We start from the raw sequence: 13,808 nt of genomic DNA, 5'->3' as shown, positions 1-13,808 counted from the left end.
CTCCAGCCCAAGAACCCTTCCCAGGGGATGAGTTTCCACCCCTCTTCCCTCCGCCTGCCTCTCCCTATCCCCTCCTCTGCCTAGCTCCTTTCCTTCCAACCCTCCCGGCCTCTGGCTCTTCCCTCCCCCTCAGCCAGCCTCCCCAGGCTGTCTGTCAGGCCGGGTAGGTCAGGCTGTCTCCTCCACTCACCTCAGCCCCCCCCCGCTCTGTCTGGCTTCTCCTCCCCCCTCTGTCTGGCAGCCCCCCCCCCCCCCAGTGCAGCGCTTCTCGCGAGAGCTGGGGGATGCCGCCGCCGCCGCGGACGGAGGGGGAGACACTCGGGGGGAGCCAGTGACGTCGGGAGTTTTCCCGAAAGTCAATAACGAGCCCGGCGGAGGCGAGAGCGGGGGCCCCGGGGCGGGCGAGCCAGAGCGAGGAGCCGCCGCCCTGACCCCGTGGATGCTGCGGCCGCGCTGCCCGGCCGGGCGCCTCCCTGTGTAGCGGGGACGCTCGCTCCATGTAGCCGCCGCCGCCGCCGCGCGCTGGGGCCGGAGCCGCCTCCCTCCCCCCGCGGAGACACCAGCCACCGCCAGGGACCGAGCCCGGCGGGGGGACCGGGCAGGGGGGGCGGGGATCCCCCTCCCGCCGCCGCCTCGGCGTCGCAGGTAACAGCCGGGTCTGGGGGCAGCTGGGGTGACGGGGCCGCCGCCGGGCGCGTGGGCAGCCCCCTCCCCGCCCGGCCCCCGGCAGCCCGCGGGGAGCCGGGGAGGGGGCGCCTCTGGCCTAGCCAGACCGTCACTGTCTGGGGCGGGGGGGGGGGAGGGGAGGCTGCATCAGCGCCCAGCTCCTCCCCCTCAGCCCCAGACACCCCCGAGACTGGTCCCAGCGGCCCCGGCCCGGGGGGGCTCTGACTGGCCGCCGCCCCGGGCGGGCAAGGGACGCTGTCGCGGGCGGGGGCTGCCTGGCCGGTTCACCGCAGGTTCCTGCATCGCCGAGGTGATGGCGGGGCGGGGGGAGGTGCACGGGGCTCCAAAGGCGGCTAGTTCCCACGCCGAAACCCCTCCCTCCGCGACCCACCCCATCGCTTTCCTTGCCCTCCCCGCCCTCGCCCGGCAGTGGTTTTGAGGTAAATGTAACGTAGAAGTCTGTGGTGGTGTTAGTAGTAAATTTTTTTATCAGCTTGGAAGTTGCGCGTGTGCTAAGAATAGAAATGTGGAAGGATGGTCTGTTCGTGGCATTGCATTGCTCAAGGGGTGCTGCTGCTGCTGGCGGCTCTGGCAAGCAAGTAAACAAACCAACCTCCTCCTGCGCATCAGTCCTGCTGGATCAGCCATTATGGTGGCTGTCTTGCACATCCAAAAGTTGATGCTGAAGTGACTGTTGTTAGTTATGTTGGTACGTTGCTCTCCGTTGTGGTTTCAAGGATTTCCATAGAATTATAGGCAGCACAGTTGAATAAAAAGATCTGGCCTAGTAACGTGAGGGTTTATTGTGGCAGGGTTAGTTATTAGTTTCTGTAAACACAGTGTAATTTATTCTGACAATACAAACTGCAGTGTGTATAGGTATATGATACCTTGGCTATTTGAGGGTTAATTACTTTTGAATGAAAGTTTTTGAATCACTGTAAGTATCATAATTTATGTTTAGATTACACTGTCATGAAGTAACTAGTGGTGACAGACAGGGGGTTTATAGAGTGTTTAATTGCTATGTGTGAATTGCAGTTCTCAGTTTCCTTCTGGGCAATAAACAGACATTTTACATCACTTCTAACAGTTTTTTTTTTCAGTCATACCTTAATTAAAATGAGTGGCTTTAAAATAGGACTTTGGTTATCTTAAAATTTAAATTTAAAGCTAAATGGATAATGAATGGTTTTAACACTTTTGGATAACATCACATTCCTAAATCTAATTACTAGTTGAGTGGCTATTTGAATTTATTAGGCAAAAATAAATCTTTAAGATCTACTTTTGTTAAAGTAAACTTCTTATGACAAAGACATTTGTTGTTGAAGTTCGGATGTAGATAGATATTTAGTAAACTATTAGCCAGTATTAATACTTACATAATACTGCTTATAGCAGTTTGTTTTGCAGGTACTTGCTTCTGACTAACTGTAACTTTGTCATAGGGCCACTTGAATTCAGCAACCATAGTTGGTGCATATTTTGTATATATTAAAAAAACTCTTACCTGCCTTCAAACAAGTAGCATGAAAATGAACAATCTAAACTATTAACAAAGTGCTTTGTTTTTTTATTTTTACAGAGTTTATATAGCTTTGTATAGCTCCACGTGCATAACAAAGTTTAGGGCAGTCAGGGTTGAAGTAAGAAAGTGTGCATACAAAAGAAAAAAGTTCCTTTTGATTTTTTTGAAAGTATATTCATTAAGGATATTCTGTTTGTAGGTCTATTTGTTTTCCTGTTGGGAGTTTTAAACTGACCCCAATATTTTTAATTGGATTGGGCTGTTAATTATAGGATGTGTGTGTGTGCGCTGGTGGTTGAGGCAAACATGGAAATTCAAATAAAAGATTCAAAGGAAAACTTCACAGAGCTAAATGTTTTTCTTTGAGAGGTGTATATATATCTTTGGTTAGTCCAATTTCTCTCTCTCTAATATAAATGCAGAACCTATTTGCACATTTTTACACAAACTGGTAATCATCTTTTGTTGTAGGTGGTTTCTTCGCTGGTTCATCTTTGTTTGTTATAACTAGGTTGGTATTAATGTTAACTTGAGTAGATTCTACTAACTTTTATATAGCTGTATGGAAAGTTAGTATCTCAGTGGTTTAGTATATAATTTTTGTTTGACACAAAGCCAAATTAAGAAATCAGAATCTTTTGTTGCAATTGCTACATTTTGTCTGTAGGAAGCTGGTAGTCTCTTAGCAGGTTTTGATTTATTTTGTTTGAACTGGAACTATGATAGAAACTCTAGGTCCTCCTAGAAAAGTTATATTGCTTTTGAAATGGAAGCAAATCTTATTGTGAAAAGGGACTGTATTAAGATGAACATGAAAACTTCTCTAGAGTTGATCTGTTTATAATTTAAGCTTCTGTGAGCAGGTTTATGAGAAACTATATATTGATTTATGAAAGTAATTTCAAACTGAGTGCTTCTGTAGTTGTTACTCTTAAAAAACAAAACAAAACACGCCCCCACCCCCAGACAAATATTGTCATCAAAATGCCTAGAAAATGTCTTTCAGGAAACAGTTTGCAAAGTGCTCTCTCATTTCTTGGGTGCAAGTCTTAATGATTTAAATGGGTAAATAATAATCCCTCCTGTTCCTAATAAACATTATAAATAGTTAAGTAACTTTTTAAAATGTTTCATTTTTAGAAGATATATTTATGATACCAGTACACTAATGCAGTGATTCCCCTTAAAAATAACTTGGAAGCCTTGTTTACTTCATGCTATGATTATTAGCATAACGTAAATATCAGTTATTGTAATCCAGTTTGACTGTTCCCATCCATGATGCAAATTCAAAGTGCACAGTTAAAGTACAGTTCTGTTTTGCAATGCAGAAGGGACCTAACATCTCTTGCAATCATCCAAGGCTTTAACATGCTTCTAAAAACTTATTACTAAACTTAAAACCAAAACAAAGCAACTACTAAAAACATGGGACAATGGAAACATCCTGTAACTGTGTTGGGAGAGAACTGTGTTTTAACAAAGTCTTAAAACATAGATTCTAAATTAGCTGATATTCTGTGAAAGTGTAACGAATGATACTGCACTTGCACTTTTGAGGGTGTTAGTGTAAGCATGTTAATGTATAATAAAACTCAAGATTAGTTTTTCCTCAGACTAAATGAAACATTCTATCTAAAGACTTGTAAAGTAAAATAATAGAACATGTAGATTCATAAGATGACCTGAGCAGGCTTAAATATTAAAATTTCATATAGTTAAAATCTCCATATGAAATATACATACCCTTCATTGTTTTAGATACTCCATTATGTTTTATTTTGGAACATTCCTGGCTTAATTTTGTGTATTGTTTACCATTCTTTTAAAATGTTTGGATTACTTTTTGTTATCACTGGAGAATGTGTTCATTCATGTACAGTACGTATTTTAAATAAAAAAAAAAGGAGATTTATGTTCAGCTAATCTCACTAATCTCACTATTGTTCAGATAATCTCAGCTAATTATGAAGTGTGTTTAAACAAAACTTGTCTCAGCTAACACATTTTCCTTTGATCTGTACTAAACACATTCACAGCTTCAGAAGTTTTCATTGATAAAGTTTTGACATCAGTCACTTCTTTTGTAACAGATTGATGTGATAAACACAAGATTGTGACTGCACTTAAAGTAATGGGCAAAAAGATAAGTTAGGGGTGTGTGTGTGTGTGGGGGGAGTTATTTAGGTGTCAAAATCTAATGAAAGCAAGAAAAAAGAAAACTGCTGGCAAAATGTTATAACTTCTATATACTGTGAAAACCTCCTTTAAGTGCTGGCTTATTGCATTCTGTGAAACGGAAGAAAGAAAATATATAAGAAAATATATGAGAGTAGTTTAAACTTGAGCAAACACTAAATATATAACAAGAAAGAAAATAAAAATACTACATAATTATGACAGCCTGGTTTCATGGACCTCAACTAGCATTTCAGTATTTTCGCTGTAGTTGAAGTTTTGAGGTATAAAAATGGATTTCAAGCAGGTTCTGTTGAGCAAACTCATCAGTCCCTGTAGTTAATAATTAGTAGGTGCACCATAAAGCTGAGGAGAAGTTAAAAATCTTAAGAAGAGGGGTTGGATATTGTTAAAAAGAAATTACAGTGAGAAAAGAGTATACCAGTTTCAGCACTTAAGATATTCAAAATTAGTGTAGGCTCAATTTCTTTTAATTTCTTAGTACCATTAACACACTTCTGTTTAGAATAGATAGTGGTTTATTTTAAGTACAGTCCCCCAGATTATTTTTCATGTGTCGCCTTTTATTTTAATGGCCAGGTACTGATCTTCAGGGTCAGGGGTGTGCTCAGAAATTTATATTTTTATCACTTTTGGGGAAGCACATTAAACACACATGCATTATAGACGTTTAAACCATATCAACACATGCACATAGATCATATACACAGAAATAAACAGTATATTCACCATTTCAACAAAATGTACCTTTAATGCACCTTGAATATAAGCTCCTTAATGTTTGGGGGGTCGGGGGAAGGAGAACATGTGCAAACCAAGTACGCACATGTGCATCCATAACCACACATTATGGGGATACGTGTATAACCTCACTGAGTTTGCACACTGCATGTTAGGAGGAAATACCATAGTAGAAAAGGGCGGGGGTGCAGAGAGCTCCTCCAGGGCCCAGGCAGGGGGGTCCAGAACTCCTCCCACCCCAGGGTTGCAGCAGGGACAGTGAGCTCCACCTGCACTAGGGCCCCAGTGTGGGATGCAGAGCTCCTATGGCCCTGGGGCTGCTGGGGAAGGGGGAGAGCAAACTCCTCCAGTCTGAGTCCCCAGTGAGGGGCCCAGAACTCTTCCTGCTCCTGGGCTGTGGTGGGGAGACTGAGAGAGCTCCTCTCCCTGAGGGCTGGAGGAGGTCCGCTCTCCCCATCACAGCCCCAGGGCCGGGGGAGTTCTTGGGTCCCCGCCGATCATTGTGGAGGCGCTTGCCATTGCTTCTTCCCAGCCCTTGTGCACGCCCCTGTTCAGGGTTAGAAATTGTGGCTGAAAACAAGTAGTCACACTCCTGTGTTTTTTGATTTGGTGACCATAGTAACTGGATTTACAGAGCAGTATGGGAATGTGAAAACTTACACACTCAATGTGCGGCAGCAGTCAAAAAAGCAAATAGAATGTTGGGAATTATTAAGAAAGGGATAGATAAGACAGAAAATATCATATTGTCTCTATATAAATCCATGGTATGCCCACATCTTGAATGCTGCATACAGATGTGGTTGCCCCATCTCAAAAAAGATATATTGGAATTGGAAAGGGTTCAGAAAAGGGCAACAAAAATGATTAAGTGTGTGGAACAGCTTCTGTATGAGGAGAGATTAATAAGACTGGGACTTTTCAGCTTGGAAAACAGATGACTAAGTGGGGGTATGTTTGAGGTCTATAAAATCATGACTGGTATAGAGAAAGTAATTAAGGAAGTGTTATTTACTCCTTCTCATAACGAAAGAACTAGGGGCCACCAAATGAAATTAATAGGAAGCAGATTTAAAACAAACAAAAGGAAGTATTTCTTCACACAACGCACAGTCAACCTGTGGAACTCTTTGCCAGAGGATGTTATGAAGGCCAAGACTATAAGGAGGTTCAAAAAAGAACTAGATAAGCTCATGGAGAGTAGGTCCATCAATCGCTATTAGCCAGGCTGGGCAGGGATGGTGTCCCTAGCCTCTGTTTGACAGAAGCTGGAAATGAGCAACAGGGAATGGATCAGTTGATTACCTGTTCTGTTCATTCCCTCTAGGGCACCTGGCATTGGCCACTGTTGGAAGACAGGATACAGGGCTAGATGGACCTTTGGTCTGACCCAGTATGACTGTTCTTATGTACTGAGGTCCCAGTCCTGTAGGCCCATGTATCGACATAACTTTACTCACTTTATATATTTTAACATTAATTGGACTATGTACTCATGTAGGTGAAGTTACCTGTTTGCACCATTATTTGTAGCAGTGAGGCAAACCACCTGATCCAGGTCCACTGATATCAATGAAGGTCTTTCCATTACCTTCGGTTGGTGGTGAATGGGGGTCCTTAATGAATAAGTGTGCCAAATTTCCTTTCAGAGGTAGTTTAATACCATAACTCAGTATTCCTCAAATTGAAAGTCTAAATTTCTGAACACTATAGATGAACAATTTTTGAGACGGTAGAGTTTCACTTTAGCAACAAGCAAAGAGAGTACTTTAATAGGTGGTTTCTTTAGATACAACTGGCATTCTTTGTCTTGTTAATGTCTATTGAATTCAAATTCTTTTTTCTTTGAAAAGTATATACTTTTTTGTATTTTGACGGGAAAAAGGGCATGTTAAGGTATGAATAGTAGAATGAACTGATAGTTAAATGTTCGACAAATTTAAAATCTGTAAACAAAAGTATAACCAAAATTAAGACAAATGCCATTAAAAAGCAGTTAATAACAGAGTATAAGGAGATAAGTAGATTTAAAGGCCAAAAGAGACCCTGATGATCATCTGAATCTGACCTCCTGTGGAACACAAACCAAAGATCCTCACCCAGTAATCTGTGCCTCAAGCCCCTAATTTATTTGAGCTCTAGCGTATCTTTTAGGAAGATATACAGTGTTGATTTAGAGACTTCCAAGTGATTGGAGAATCCACCAAATCCTTGGGAAGTATACAAGTTGAGCCCCGATTTTGAAGAAAATTATAATAAATAGGAGCTATTAGATGGATTTAGCTGAGAAGTTAGAGCGTGGTTCAGTGTTATCAAATTAAAGTTCTGGCAATTTATGGATGCTGTGAGGGATGGGACCTCTAAGTTATATTTCCACAGTTGTATACTAATATAAAGTATCATTGCACCATTTAAAAATTAATTAATAAATATGACTTTGAGAATGCATAATGTAATTTCTTGGTGAAAGTTTTATTGTACTTCTCTATGTGAAATAAAGTGTTTTGAAAACAAATTAAAACTGATCTGAGTATTTTCCTGTACTTAATTTTGTTATTTATAGTGGCTCACGGACCCTTGGATTTTATTTTTTAATCTGTATAGCGGCAACAGGGTTGAAGGTGCTTTATGCCTGGCTAGATAATCAAGTTCCAGAGAAGTAAAATACACATGTATGAACTTTTGTATATGAATTCAGTTGGATACTCACCCACACACACGTTTACACATGCATGTGTGCAGGATCAGAGCCTAAGTAGACAGCTTACAGACAGACGGTTTGGGAGAAGAGAAAGGGGTGAAACAGAATGGTGAGGTTAAGTGTGCTTCTTGGATGCTTGATAACTTATTAAAATCCAGATTAATGGGAATTTCTGGATGCATTAAAATAAGTCCACGTAAGTGCCTAAATATGGATTTAGATTCCTGATTTTAGGCATCCAATTTTGAAAAGGCAAAATCTTTGCCTTAAAACTTATTTTGCTTGGCTGTTATGAGTCATTACTAGGCCTTTTAAAAACAAAACTTTATCTGTATTAAAAATGACAAATTTGTATTTCAGTTATAATTTATAGTATGCTAACTATATTACATGCAATTTAAAATTCTCAGTAGAGAATCCTGAACATAGTTCTGATACTTATCACTAATAACATGAATGAAATGACTCACTTTATTTAAATAAACCTGGTAGTGGTATTAGGTTTAATCTACTGGTGCCTTTTCTTCTTTGACATCTAGTTTTAAATTTTGTTAATTTAAGGAGATTTGTTTAGTTTGAGTTAAAAGGAGAAACTACTTAATGTTTTCCCTCTGTTATATTTCCAAGACTCACCCTAATAAACTGATGTCTGGTGGGTTTTTTTTTTTTTTTTTGTAAACTGGCAGTTTAAAATTTTAAATAACATTTGTCAGTAAATGTTTCTCATTGTTTTGAGAGGGGGAAGAACTTGAAAAAATAGAGGCATGTTAAAGCTATTTCACCTGGGAAAAGAGAAGGTAAAAGAGACATCCTTAAGATTCTTAAAAGCCAGCAGAAGGATCCACTAATTTTTAATGGTTTCCATGTCTTCATGTATGTAATGAGTTTTTGTTTCTTTGGTAAGTAAAAACAGAGTTGGTCAGTTCAAATTACTGTGGCTATAGCCTTGTGTGTTAATCAGTCAGTAAGAACAACTTGTTTTTTTTCCATTATTAATATGAACAGAAATGCAGATTTACAGTTACCAGTAAAATTTTGAACAAAATCTAAATAAAAAAAGTTTTTCATTTAATGTATGTTTTGCTAATATTACATTGTGCCTCTGTTTTCTTAATTGCAGCATTCTCAAAGCATTCCTTGGTTTATTTTTGCAAATAAATTTAATGAAGCTAGAATTATTCTTTTTTAATGCGGGACACATATCATACATATGGGTGCATTTGGAGCAGATCCGGGAATCACAATAGCCCATTTATCTTTCTCAGTGTACTTCTTTCCCCGGTGTAAGAGGGAGACACTGCTGTCTTTCCATGCACCATTTTATACTTCAAGTAAATCCTTTTTTTAACCATGAGATAAAGCTTTTTAAAAATAGATTAATACTAATATTCTGAAATATTGTATGGCTTTTGCTGCGAATTTTAAATGAAAAGAAAAATATATATATGATGCTTATAATTAAAGAGTCTAAGTTTGTTAGGTTAATTTTATAAACTACAGAGGATGGAAGACTAATGGGAAGGAATTTAAGGATTAATGTAAGTGTGTTAAGTAATACATACTAAAAGATTGGCATCTTATAGTGATATGTGCTAGCTCATATTACTCTTATTACCTTTGTCCCATGTAATCAATTTTTTATTAGCTTCAGAAATGAATTAATCAGTAATACCCCTCTTCCTGGTCCCTTTTGTTGAGTAATGGTATTTAAACCATTCAGCCCCATGGAGACTGTACAGACCACAACGAGAGATGTACTCTATTCTGCAAATGTTTATTTACAACCAAAGTTCTGGATCACTTTCACTTTAAAAAAAAAAAAATGCCAATCCACTCAGTCCTATGCTTTTTCTGAATCTCTCTCTATATTGTATCGTTTGAGTCCCTTTCATTAGACATGTACACTAAATTAAATAGCTACATCCTGTGCCACCATGTACCCTGCATCATGGCCTTTCTTGTCCTAACTAATTATGATGGACAACATCTCTGGTTGTTTTGATTAGCATTCTAAATGATAGTGGATGCACACAACTTAGAATTTAATATTTTTGGTACGAAGAAGATAGGTATGGACCTTTGATTTTGGTATCCCTCTCATTCTGGATTAGTTGAATGATCGAAGAATTTGCAGATTTTGAGGGCATCATTAAACTCCTATAAAAGAGGCAATTATTACAGGGCTACGTTCATGGCTATTACGAGGCTGCCTGGCCCTGAAGCCTTAGTTCCTTTAATAATTTTAATGGTCTGTTCAATTGTCTCCATTTTTATAGGAGGTACCATCACCTTTCTAGATTTGCAGGGTTTTGCTGCTATACTTTCATTACTGTAGAGTTTTAATTGAAAAAAAATTGTTCATAATTATTTGAGCTTAGTAACTGATTATTTCTTTCTTTTTTAATGACATTGAAAACTTATTTATGATCACATTAACCAGTATTTTCTAAAATGTATTCCCCAAGTCACGTGTAATATTTGAGCAATTTGTGGTGCAGTTAAGGTTTTATAGGTGTTAGATTTTTTTTGTATTTTTTCTCTTCATGATATAACTACAGGACAGAGTTAAGGCTGTCTAAATTGCTTAATGGTGCATTTCTTACCTTAACATGTTAGGTTACAATTAAAAGAAATCCTAAGCTCTGAATTTCGTGGGTTTGTACTACTGGATTTTGGGATAATTACTATATCCTTACAATTTTTTTTACACTGATATTACTTATAAGTACTCTCAACCTTAACTCAATATTAGCACAGCTTTTGTGTGTGAATTTTTTTAGTTTTTAAAAATAATTAAAAACAACATGCACAAACACTAAACAGGAAACTGCATGCTACCATGCAATATTTCTAAAGATGGGTAAATATGTAGTATCAACCTTAAATAAAAAAATAAGATTAAAGATTTTTAAGACTTCAAACAACAAAACAACCAGAGCAGTCAGATCATAGCAGCCGGATTAGCTGGCTTTACAGATATTTTGCATCATCACAGAAGAACAGAGCAACGAAATTGTACTGCTGAATCTGGTCTTTCGTTTTCAATTTACTTACTCTTTTAGAGAGCTGTGTTAGATTAGTGCTATGTGAAGGGAAAGTAGGGGAACCCAGCCTGAATCTCAATATCTCTGTGCTTTGAGGGCGCCTCCTACACTTCTGCCTCAGTTCCCCCAGCAGCATAGTCTCAGTGTACATTGGTGCTGAGACCTCATTGCCATGGGGAGCATTGATGCCCAAGCTAGCATGCAGCCACTGGTGAGCTCCCAGATGCAGTTTTGTGTCCAATTTTGGGCACCACATTAAGAAATATGAGGCAAATTGGAGAGAGTCCAGAAGAGAGCAACACAAATGATAAAATATTTAGAAAACCTGACTTCCGAAGAAACATTTAAAAAAAAAAACCTGGGTATGTTTAGTCTTGAGAAAAGAAGATCAAAGGGGAGACCTGATAAGTCGTCAGATACATTGATCACTGTCTTGTTAAGACATTCTCTATGTCCACTGAAGATAGGACAAGAAGTAATTGGTTTAATTTGAACTAAGGAAGATTTAGGTTGGATAAGTGCAGGAATAGGTTACCAAGGCAAGGTGGTGGAATTCCTATCAGTGGAGGTTTTTAACAACAGATTAGACACCTATCAGGGATGGTCTAGAGATACTTGGTCCTGTCTCAGCATGGGGGGATGGGCTAGATGACCTTTCAAGGTCCCTTCTAGGCCTACATTTCTATAATTAATCATCCAGCAAGCTTCTTGGCCATCTCTGTTAAAACTCTTGGATGCACATTATCCAGACCTGCTTATTTCTGCTGTTTAACTTTTTCCTGAGTTACTATTGGAATGGAAAATGTTTTTTCACCATGAGATATAATTAAGTCATCTTTTCCCCCCCTCAAATACAGACCAGAAATATTTATTGAACACTTATGTCTCTTCTGCATTATTATTGACAGTTCTACCATTTTCATTTAGTAATGGATCAGTATCTGTGTTAGGATCCTTCTTGTGTCTATTATACATTTTTAAAAAAAATCTCAAAACCAAAACTACTTATTGTCCTGAGCTCTGTAGGCCATAGATTGTTACTCTTATCAATTTTGTACAATTCCTGGCTTCATTTTCACTCTTATCTGGTTAGATTAATATTTATTTATACAAACTGCATCTCCTTCAACAGGAGAGATTGTGAGAGATGTTCCCCAGAATCAGGGCACTCTCCTGAAAGGTGTGGGTTGAAATTCCTGATCTAAATCAGGCAGAGAGGAGGATTGAACCTGTCTCCCCACATCCTGCTTGATGCTGTAACCATGAGGCTGAAGTTTATAAGGGAAGCACCACCACCCTTTTTATTGTTTGTTTGTGAGAAGGGGCATAGGTACCTAACTTCAAGAGAGAGTTCACAGGTGTGAATCCTGAGCAGAGGGAGGCACCTCTCTCTGGCCCAGCACGTGGCTCCCTTTGAGGGGTGGGGATTAGGTGACATTTCCTGTTGGATAGGTTAGGAGGCTCCCTGCTCAGCATTCTGGCTTTTGTGGATCCCATTCTTAAGTGTCTAACTCCCTGTTCATTGTACAGGGAGTCTGGGTGCCTAACGGTGGGCTGTGGATTCTATTATGCAGTAGAGTGCCTAAAATAAGGTTCAGCATTGTAATGTCTAAGTCCCTTTTGTGAGTCTCGCCCTGAATCTCTGTCTCTCTGCTCCAAAATTACGTGAGGGTAGGAACTTATGTTTTTGTGAGAGTATGTGCAGAAGGGGACAAAATTATTTTGTTTGCGCTGGCAACATTGTCTCCCTTTTCTTATCCAGGTATCCCTTCCTTCTGGGAAAGGGGAGGATTTCTACCAGGATGCTGTCCCTTTCCTAGGCACTTGTTTGGTGCTTTCATGTTTTGTAGCAGTCTGCTTATTAGGTGTCTGATAAATTTGAAGCTCCCTAACCTCTTATTTCTAGGAGGGAGAAAGAGCACACTCCATCATAACTTCTAGAGGTACCAGACTGCTACAGTGGTCAATGGAAGCTTCTTTGCCCTTCCCAGGCTCTATTTTTAAGTTCTCTCTTTGGTGAATAGTTTCAGTGCTTATGTTTTTAGCTGCTCTTATCTTTCCTATGCAGCAGCAGAGTATAATTGACCTGATTCTTGCCAGTTTGACTGCTCTGAGAGTTGTGAATAGTAGTAATGAAAGCTAAAAAGACACTGGTCACTTTTCGTTCATCTTCAGCTTGAGAAAGCTCTGGCACCAGAGCCTCTAGCACTATCTGTGTGGTCCATTCTTAAGACAGCACTGCATCAGTTGACACTTAATTCATGTTTGGAAGTATGTCTTTGCAGTCATACGGGCTAGAAACTTAATTTAAAAAATGAAATGTTAGATTTTTCATTGCATGAATGAATGCATGAATAGCTAAATGTAACTCCTTAATGAATGCATGAATAGCTGAATGTAACCCCTTAATACTGGTTTCATAGCATCCCAAAGCAGAGAGGGGAAATGTTATCCTCATTGGTTCTGAAGCTGAATCTTTTTTTTTTTATATGATTCAAAAATTATTTACCTTGTTGGAGTTAAAAGTTGAACTTGCATCGTCAAATGTATCGAAGAATAGGTTCCTGTGTGTGCGTATGATATATCATGTGCATGATTTGCTGTTAAAGCACTGGAGGAGATTTGTCTGTAAAAGTTCTTGCTGTTGCAGGGAGACACAACCCAATCCATTCTGATATATTTTCCAGCAATGGAAGAATATAAGGTAAATTCTTCCTTTTTAGGGAGCAGTTGGCCTGCAAGAGGCCTTTAATGCTAGTTCCTTCATGCACTGAGTTTGCTTGTTTTGTTAGATAAACTTACATTCTAGGATGCTAGCAACTATGGTACTGTCATTGCTATTTAAAATTCCCAGTATTTGTTATGTTTTGAGTATCATTAACAATATATACACAGAAACGTGTGGGTTATATCTGTTATGGCTAAA

At 39.3% G+C, this 13,808-nt stretch overlaps 1 protein-coding gene across 2 annotated transcripts in view; it reads left to right on the top strand.

Annotated features, from left to right (window-relative positions):
* Positions 1-525: 525 nt before the first annotated feature.
* AKT3 (AKT serine/threonine kinase 3) overlaps positions 526-13,808 on the top strand; it is a 258,369-nt gene continuing 245,086 nt past the window's right edge. The window contains exon 1 of one of the 2 annotated variants that reach the window (XM_074948928.1): positions 526-645. The gene's annotated coding sequence lies outside the window, so the exon portion shown is untranslated. Of the gene's footprint in view, positions 646-1,193; positions 1,376-13,808 lie in introns of those variants that run through there. The other variant, XM_074948929.1, reaches the window with a different exon arrangement.

This window comes from Natator depressus, chromosome 3, assembly GCF_965152275.1.
Source record: "Natator depressus isolate rNatDep1 chromosome 3, rNatDep2.hap1, whole genome shotgun sequence".
Classification (NCBI taxonomy): Eukaryota; Metazoa; Chordata; order Testudines; family Cheloniidae; genus Natator; species Natator depressus.
The sequence above is the reverse complement of the archived record's forward strand: the minus strand, read 5'-3'. Positions and strand labels throughout refer to the sequence as shown.